The sequence below is a fragment of the Calidris pugnax genome, unplaced genomic scaffold (genome assembly GCF_001431845.1).
Source record: "Calidris pugnax isolate Ruff unplaced genomic scaffold, ASM143184v1 scaffold806, whole genome shotgun sequence".
In the NCBI taxonomy this organism is placed as follows: Eukaryota; Metazoa; Chordata; class Aves; order Charadriiformes; family Scolopacidae; genus Calidris; species Calidris pugnax.
In genome coordinates this window covers 451,173-461,280 of record NW_015092240.1, presented here as the reverse complement: position 1 = coordinate 461,280, position 10,108 = coordinate 451,173, and positions in this window count along the sequence as shown.

The window sequence follows — 10,108 nt, the reverse complement described above, 5'->3', positions numbered from 1 at the left end:
TGGCCTGCGGCCTGGCGGGCCGAGCCCCCACCGGCAGGTGTGTGGCCGCTGTCCGCACCTTCCGTGCCAGCTCCCATCTGCGTCCGAGCTGTGGCCTCCAGCGGCCCCGTAATACTGCTCCAGAGGTGCAGCAGTCTCGGGGGAGAGCCTCCACAGGGCTTTCCCTTTGGCTGTCAATTAGGAAACCCCCACAACAGCCGTTTGGACCAGCTTCTATTACGTGGTGTTCTGGCAACGTCAGTTTCTGAGCCACTCTGCCTGTATATTTTTTTTTAGGTGCCATTATTTCTAGAGAGCACAAACTCTGTTTTTACAACTTTTCCAAGTTTCTGGAACTTGGTTTGCAAGAAGAGCTTGGTTTCTGATAGTAACATGTCAGTGCTGCTGCACAGAATGCTGTTGTTTTGAAATACTGATGTATTATAGAGGGATCCATTTCTTGTATGTCTGCAGTGGTGCCAGTTTACGGTTGTTCCGGCTGCCTTAGTTGTGTTGTGAAATTCTAGGAGCAGAAGAACATTGTCATTCTCAGATCTGTTTTCCATATGTCACTCTTTATTAAAGATTTCCTGGGCTGACATTATCTTTTCTGGCTATTTTTCTAGCTTACATTTTTCCTAGTTTACCTTTTGTTACTGCTTGCACATTCCTCTGGTTTTTTCTAACTTGAAAATTTTTCATTAAGGTTTCACAGACCTGGTAAAACATGCAGGCTTAGGGGCGCTGCTCAGTTTACATACTTAACTTTCTCATTTTTTCAGTCTAATCAGGATTTCAGCTGTAGTTACATAAAATATTTCAAAAATGCCATCAGACCACTTAGCTAAGAAAACTGCGAATATTTTTATCAGATTCACAATCTAGAGATGTGCCAAATAAAGCAAGACAGTGTAATTTTTTGAGGGTAAAACTATGTAAAGGAGGTTTAATTTTAGGATACCAATAAAGAATTCATACTCCATTTTAAGTTACAACGAGCTGGTTTCAAAAGGCTGCGTAAAAGTATCTGAAACACAGTACAGAGGAGGCAAGAGTTCTGCACATACCAGTTCGGGAGAGTGCAAGTTTGGGTATTTTGGAACTCTGAAATAAATGAAGAAAAGCAGGACTGGAACTGGGTTTCAAGTATGACTCCTAGTCATGTGAACACAGTATATTAACTCTAAGCTGAGATTTGTGGTCCATCAGTAAGCCAGGATAGAGCACAGTAAAAATGACAAAAGTCAAACCAAATACTAATATGTTTTATCAATTTGCTTTGAGCTTCATATGCAATGGAACAGGCTTACTAGAACAATTATGGAAAGGTGTCCAGTTCAGCAGAATAATAACTATTATTTATGGGACGGCAAATCAGTAGCATAAACATGAATTTTCAAGTGATTAATTTACATGTCAAAACGCGATGGATGTATGTACACAATTAACATTCCCTGTACTTCAAAAGCCATTAGTTATAGCGAGGATAAATTAAATGTGCCTATCATTAGCTATACTAACAGTGAAGCCAAGCACATAAAGTGCTAAATTCAAATATTTACAGATTCATGACTGAAAACATGAAAATAAAAAATAAGCATAGATTTCTTGTCTGATTCCCAAGTGTCTCATCATAGCTACACACGAATGCAGCATCGAATGTCCTATCAGTAATTATTTCAGTTGAAGACTTAATGTAATTCTGTCACAATTGCAAATCAGTGAGGGTTATGTGTTATTTCCCGGCAGCTGTGTTCAATAGAAACAAATATGTTCCCTAATTGACACGGTGTCATAGCCTGAGTTTTAACAGGAGTTGAATGTGTTCCCATAAGCTGACAAAATTGCAAAATAAAGCATTTACACAGTGATCTCAGTCGTCTGCTGAAGTTCGGTGTGTGTCACAGTCGCACAGAGTGGAACAGCATACCATAATGCAGTGAGTAACATAACAGGTAAAGAAGCATTGCCCCCAGAGTGAAATACCAGCTGCATAATAAAATGCAGCTAAGATTTCTTAGCGTGTGAGATATCTATATTTCTAGATAGATATAAAACACATGGATGCCCAAGGCCAAGCAGATCGGTGATCCCTGGTATCTGTGAAACACAGCAGGGAGCGCACGGCTTGCTAATCAATCAGCAACACACCTCATTTGGAAGCAATATTTGTTAGCACTGTGAGACTCTGGAAATGTAGAAATAAAAACAGAAGAAGATTCCATGGCAATAGTGGGGAGAAAAAGAAAGGGGGCAGGGGGGTATTTATTTATCTAATTTGGGGTTTTCTGTAAAAGACGCGTGGGTAAATGAGATCTCCAGAAGTAGCTACTGTACAAATGGCATAGCTGTGACAAAAACCTTTCCTGTCACGGGGAAGCGCTGGTGCCAGCAGATGCTAAGAGAGAGTGACTTCCTTTAAGGTAACATTAGCAGAAATTTCCCCTTCCCCTAAAATGTATTCTCCTAAGCCAAATTCGCAGGCTTTACCTTGCACAGTAATGAACTGAATTAAAAGAACGAAATTTACCCAGAAAAGAAAACCAACAGTAGACAAACAAGCAAACAAAGTCAAGGTTAATGAATTTCAGCCTTGGCACTGCTAAACTAAACGCATTACAGGACAGGTCACTAATGCTCATCTTCTGGGTATGTGTCTATGTGACAGAGTGGTGTGCCCCAACAGACACCTGAATTAACAGACCTTTTTTTCTTGGTGTTTTGTTTTTTTTTCTTTTTTCCTGTTTTCCCATTTTTCTTTTTTTCCTTTTGCAATCAGAAAACACCAAGTGCAATGTCCACATTTTACTTGCCATTATATCTGCTATAGACTTTTCTTTAACAAAATGGTGACAAAAGGAGAACGGTGCAATGGGCCAGCAGTGACTGGAGTTAGTCCTTTGCTTCAGGCTGATGGTAAATTTCTGTTGGAGCATTTTCTTTCACGTTGACTTGTCATATTACCGCAATATGTCGAGTTCTTCTTCAGTTGTGCTTGCAAATGCAGCTTTAACTTTTATTTCTTGGCACTTTGTGGTGGTGATGGGCAAACATTTCTGTTGTAGCCAAGCTGACCAAAGTAGAAGACACGTAGGTTATTTCTTGCCTTAAAAATGAAGCAGAAAAGGTAGTTAGAATCTTCCTGCCTAATCTTCAGAAGTCACAGCAGAAGCAGCAGTGATTTAGTCTGTGAAAAACAACACCTTTTTATTGTATTATTACGGTCTAATAAAAAGAAAACACAGAACGTTTCCATTTTTCTGTAAACGATGCCAAATTACATGGTTCTAGGCCATAGCCTACAGAGGACAAAGAGTATATAGTGAAATACGTGACTTAACAGAATTGCTATTTTTCTTTATATTGGAAACCTTTGTCATTTAGGACATTCATCTGTTATATTCTACTTACTAGAAAGACAGTATTTTAGAATTATATTCTGCATACTTCCCTGGGTTCGTAATTCCAACATATTTTAATGCGCAGTGATCAAGAATATTCCTTCCCCTTCTGCTCCCCCATACTAAGTCCTTATATATAGACTGCGATTAGCAGCTTTGCATGAGGTTACCACTATAATGGCAAATCACCTATTTTAAGATTTTCTTGAGAAGGCTTAATGAATATTAGATGGATTCCTATTAGCTTGATTTGTGTTTACAAAATAGTTCAAGCATGTTTAATAGTTTGCATCATTTTAACAAACTGCATGTTAAGAAAAATGCTCAAACAGTGAAGATTACTGATTAGAGGAGTTTTATTTCTAATGAAACATCTTCTACAAAGTAACATTGCATTTTAAAGTGTGTTTTCACCGTTTTGTTGTCTACTTAGTTCTACAGGAATGTTGTAAATATTAGAGGATACATTGTAAGCGATATAGCACGCTGGATAGATAAAGCATATATGTAATAAGTTAATTGTTTTATACAAGACATGACACTGAACCTGAAATTCAGTTTAGACATTTTGAAATATTGAAAGTGTCTGGATGAAAAGAACAGAAAAGGGAAGATGTCCTTTTTGATTTACCTGTACATAATCAAGTTTCTAAGACTTTCTGGGTGTAATTATTTTGCACTAGAATATGATTGTTAATAAAAAGCAGAGAGTCTTGATTTACAAGGCTGTCAGTGATGCAGAATCTTTTTCCACATGGGACGATTACTCTAACAGCTGCCTAGTTTTAAATCTTAAAAAAAATGGATTTATTTCTCTTCTGATTTACTCTATTTTCAGCTGCCTGTTGCTAAGATTGAAAAGGCCATCGTGAAAGTTTCTCTTCTGTATAAGTTCTTACCTGATCAGTAGGCCTCCCTTAAACTCTTTGTTCTAAGCCAAGCTAAGTTCCTTGAGTTTTTGATTAAGGAATTAAATATCTTTTATTGTTTTTCTTTCTTTATTTCTCAATTAATTGATTTTCCTGTCATATTTGCATCATTCTCTACCAATGATTTTTTAATGAGAAAAGGTTAGCAGCAGAGCCTTCCCTTTCTCATTATTGACCTATTTATACGTTCAAGGATAATCATTTTGCCACGGAGTTTCTGAAGCTGATGTTGCCACCGTGTAAGCAGAGACTCTTTTCTTTGTTCCTTGGTGTGTAACTTTACCTTTGGCCACATCATAAATATCTGATTATATTATGACAACCTTACAATACAGTTCAGATTGCTTTGCATCAGTGATTTGTCCTTCTCATTATCTAAACCCTCCTCAATCTTTACCTTATTTTTAAGTTTATTTGAAATGATTTTGTTTCCCAGAGATAATAAACAGAATTGTTAAAATGTGTACAAGCAAGGAAAAACTCTGCTAGATTTCCGCTAGAAGCACGAGTACGTGGCGGTCATTTCCTCTCACCATACGTTTGAGACCTAGCAAATGTACTAATCCATTTGATTTCCAGTGTAAAAATTGTTTTGTTGCCATATCATAATCAAAGATTGCATGTTACCAAAGTCATATAGTGTATGGAAATCTACATATTTTATATTGAGTGTTATCTACCACTGCTGTCAACCTTAACTCTCATTTTAAATAAGAAATCAAGTTACTTTGATGGGATATATTTTTCACAAATCCAGGTTGATTGGCATTAATTATGCTATCCTCCTTTAATTCTTAATTATAGTCCTGTAGCATCTATTCCATTATTTAGCATATGATTGACATCCAGCTGACAGGCCTATAATTGCCCTCTTTAAAAGCTGAAACATTTGCTCGCTACCACTGTTCTGGAACAGACGAGAGTGTTTCAGGAGTTACTGGAAAGCAATCTTAATGGTGCACAGAGCTTGTCAGACAGCACTTTTAAAAGTTTTGTATGCAAATTATCTGGAGACAGTGATTTTAAATTTAAGTCTGCATTTAAGTCTGATACTTTCTGGTATTGCTGTTAGAATGTAAAGCATTCAACCCTTGTTATCATGTGACATACATATATAAATATTTCTGGTTTGTATTTCAACAGAAATGAACTGTTCTGTATAATATTATTTTTCATATAATCACCCAATGGATCAATATAATTGGATGTTTTTTCTCCTGAGGAATGGATTTCATTCTTTGAAGGAATCTTGTCTCTACACCTTGTTTTTCTTTTTTAAAAAAAAGCCATTAATAGTTGTAAGGTCATGAGTTACATTGCCTGCAGCTACAGTAGAAAAAAACTATTTTAAAAGCCTAGCAGGCTGGTATGTAATTGTGGAATTGTTATGTTTTAGAGGGCCTTGACTAGGTAAATGACAAATCAATAAATGGAATACTATTTACCTTGTATTTTCTTCCATTTATAGGGTATGGACCAAAATATTGTAGCTTGTTTAATACAGAAATAATTTTTGCTTTCTTTCCCTTTGTTAAAGCTGCTCTGTTTCAGCTGATGTTGTGCTCTTTCTGTAATTCAGTGGTGATTTGTCTGAGTTAATATTTAATAGGAATACTGCAAGAGGTGTTCTGTAATTAGGTATGAGTAAACAGGGTTAGGAAAGGCAACAGATTGGCTTTTAGCTACAGAAGATTGATTTTCTGTGCTTGGATACTTGGCTTGTAGAACATAATAGTGAGCCTTGGTCTATCACAACCATTTCTTTTAAACATTTAATAAATATTTTGCTTAAACTTTTTTAAAATAGTAACAACCTCTGTTAATGATGGGGCCTTATAAGCATAAAAAAAAGCTATCTTTTCCATACTGCACATATTTTCCTTATCTTCCACCAAGGTGGAGAAATTATATGGCTTTTTTAGACTACTTACAATTTGACCTTATTTTTTACAAATTAGTGGCTCTGATTCTGTTTTTTCATAGGGGTATTCAATGAACGTAAGACAGCGTGAACTGACTTTCAGGACAAAATTCAGTTCTTTGCATGGAACCACCAAGTATAATGTTATTTTACATCTATATCATCACAGTAGTCATCACTAGGAAACAAGTGATTCAATGGTTAATAGAAAGCAGCAAAAAAAGAGAGAGAATTATTAAAAAAAACTGTATGAAAAGATGAAATAAATGAATAATTTTACTTTAAAATATTATTTCAGTTGGGCAAAGAGTCGATAAGTCACTGAAACAGCAATAGCTTTCAGCTACCAGCAGTATGTGAGAATAAGTTACAGACATTTTGAGTAGTACAGAGCCTGCAACATCAAAGTTATAATGAATTCCATATTTTTGTCTTACTTCATACTAAAATATTTTTTTTCCCAAGTTTGCCTCTGATATAAAACTGTAAGTGCCTCTATACATGTAGTGATTTTAATTACCTCTGCTTTAGTGAGAATAAACATTGCTGCTAAACTGTATCTTGCTCCGTCTGTAATAGCAAGGCCAGGAGATGCATTTTCAGGATGCCAAAGGTCTACTCAATGATGCATTGATCAACGCGTTTTACCTATTCCCAAAGCACCTTGTTTGTGGCACTAGAAGAATAAGGTTATCAAGTGTGAAAGTCTATAAAGATAGTTCATTTGCATTATTGTTTGTCTTTGATATGTCATGGAAGACAGCCAGGTCTCATTAGAGAAGGACAGAACTAAAAGGGAGAAGAGGAAGACCTGATAATCACTCACTATGATACCCAGAAAAACATTAACTCCAATGGTTTAATTTATAATGTCTATAAAAAATGAGAAAAAACAGATGGCATTGATTCATGGAGAAAATTATGTCAAGTCAGATAGCTGTCTTTTCCCAGGCTGCTTGGCCTGATGAATACAGGGGGAAAGAATCAAAGGATGCTGTTCACTTTCAACTTTAGCGCGGTTTTTGATGATCCCAGCTCCTTATAGGAAGCCACAGCTACACTGTCAAAATCAGTGATTCCCAAGCTCAGGTTTGAAGACAGGTGGGGAACTTACTCCCCCAGTTTCCACAAGCCTGTGTGTTTACAGTTAATATCGACAGCCATCCTGTGAAGTGCTCCTGATCCACTTCCACCTTCAAAAGACACCTTCTGAGCTACTGCAGCCTGTGGAGCATTTGGTGTCTTTTTCAGTTTCTCTGAGGCATTGGCCTTTTGGCCTCATTTGCATTTGAAATCTGAGCAAATCCAGTGTAATGAAGCTCCCCAGGGAAGTAGGTTTTTCCTTTGGTGTCGCTGTAAATAAGTCAGTCACTGTCTGCTGCAGCTGCTAGTTCGTTAGGCTTCTTTCCAAGACACACGTCTGCTACCTGTCCCCGTTTCAGGGGTTCCTTGGCTGTGTGCTGTAGGAACAAAATCTCTGTGTGCCACGTGAAGCATGGCATGCTGTGGCATATTGTCCTGTCCCCCTTTCCCGACCCCCCCAGGGTCTTTCGTCTTCTACGGTTGGATCCATTCCTTCTGCTGCCCAACTGCTACCTGGGGTTAACCCTTCCTTCGTATTCAGTAGTTATAAAAAGCAGTTTGGGTCACAATTGCATGAACTGGGAATATTTGTAGGAATGCAGTACTGCGGTCATTCTGCCCCCCTCAATACAGATGTCTCAAGGACTCAGTACTTGCCCGTGACAGGCCGAGCTCCAGAAGATGAGAAAAATCGTACTAAGAGGTTTAGAAAGTACCTTTGGCAAAATGTTAAAAGAATGAGTTTAGATTCTTCTACAAAAAGGGCAAGCTAGCCAGCCTGGGATTGTATGGCCTGTGCACTTCACAGTGCAGTTGTCCATGCATAAGCATCTCATCAATGCTCATCAAGATCTAAAGGGCAGGTGTCAAGAAGATGGGGCCAGACTCTTTTCAGTGGTGCCTGGCGACAGGACAAGGGGCAACAGGCACAAACTGGAACACAGGAAATTCCATCTCAACATGAGCAAACACTTCTTTACTTTGAGGGTTCCAGAGCACTGGAACAGGCTGCCCAGAAAGTGGTGGAGTCTCCTTCTCTGGAGATGCTCGAAACCCACCTGGATGTGTTCCTGTCCAGCCTGCTGTGGCTGACCCTACTTCGGCAGGAGGTTTGGACTACATAATCTCTGAAGGTCCCTTCAAAACCCTGCTTTTCTGTGATTCTGTGATGGGCTCGTGTAGTGCAAATCCAATTTGTGTGCTACACACACTGATTGCCTTCCTGCCATCTCAGCCACCCTCACAACCATATGATGACTCTCCATACATTAGTGAACTGGGAGCTGCTAGGTTTTTCTCTAACAAAAGTGTCAGTCAAATCTTGCAGCCTAATGTGTGCTTTGTAGATAGAGCAAACAGTGGTAGCAGGAAGCTGGAGACTGACGGGAACACTTGCATTTCTTAAAGTCGAGAGATGATGTATACAGGTTAACGTAGTTAATTTCATTATCCACAAAAAAAAATGGCCTCACTTTAATTTCCCCGTACATCTAATAGAACAAAACCTTATATAACTCGATAGACCCAACTCACCCCTGTCTTTCCATCGGTTAAATGGATAGGATAACCGACAATTGTAGCTGAAAGCAGTAAGGACATCACTGGGCACTGGGTGAAGTGAATGGTTTGCCCAGCCCAGTGTTTTTCCACCAGCAGCAGTGAGTGGCAGGAGGTGCAGTTTACTGAGATCACGCAGGCTTGGCCAAGGACCCCAGTGCATTCCCCATCCCCTTGGTCATGCCCCCCTCTCTGCAGAATGAAGAATCCCAGCCTCCACTCCTTTCATCATCCTTCTTGCCATTCTTTATATCCTCTTTAACTCTAGTATCTCAGCATCTCTTCTTAGCATCTTATGTTCTGGAAGCAGAAAAGACAATTTAGCACCTTATTGCTGTTTAAACACGAGGTCCTAATGTATGGGACAGTCCTGAGCATGACAACAGTATTCTGCAGAGCATATGAACCGTATCTGGAGGAACAAAATCCATATGCCTTGCTATTACTATTCAGTTCCCTCCAGACATAGATCAGGCCAAGGTCATTAATCCCAATTTTAATTGCTTTTCTCTCTCATTAAGCTGTCTGTGTTAAAAAGCTAGATTCATCCAGCTGTGGAGAAGGGACAATTAAAATCTTTTTGATGGTTATTGCCCAAAAAGAGTTACAAATAAAGAAAATGTTTCTCAGCAGAAGAGAAAGGATTGTTCATATTAGACATAAGTATTAAATGTATGCCAAAAGGACAGCTTTGAAGATTTGATTTTTAAAACTGTATCTTGTGAATTTTTATTTTTGATGACAGTAGAAGGATGCAAGTCTTCTGTACCATTGTGCTTAGTTTCTTGGTCCATATATTTCCCATGAGCTGGCAAAGTCTCTGTTGTATGACTTATCCAGCCAGATAGATGAACATCTAGATAGATGAATTGAAAATTGCATGGTCTATTTCTGAGTATTTCTTCAATCTGTAGCAATAAATAAGAACTGATTAATAGTACAATCCATGCCAGGCTTTTCTTTTTATTTTTCAGAAAGGAGATTTAAAAGGAATAAACTGACACAGAGCAAGCACTCTAGTGAACCTTGCCATAAAAAAACTTTTACATTTTTTTCCTTTCTTAGTTATCCTAGCAAAGTTGTTTTAAAAATATTTTTCTCTCCTTATTCAGCTTAATGCTAATATGAACTTAATAGTGAACAGTGACCATTTTAATAAGTACTTCCAAAAGCAATTCACAGTCATTAGAATTTTGACTCTGATACTTGTACACGTATAGTTTTACTATTTATTTTTT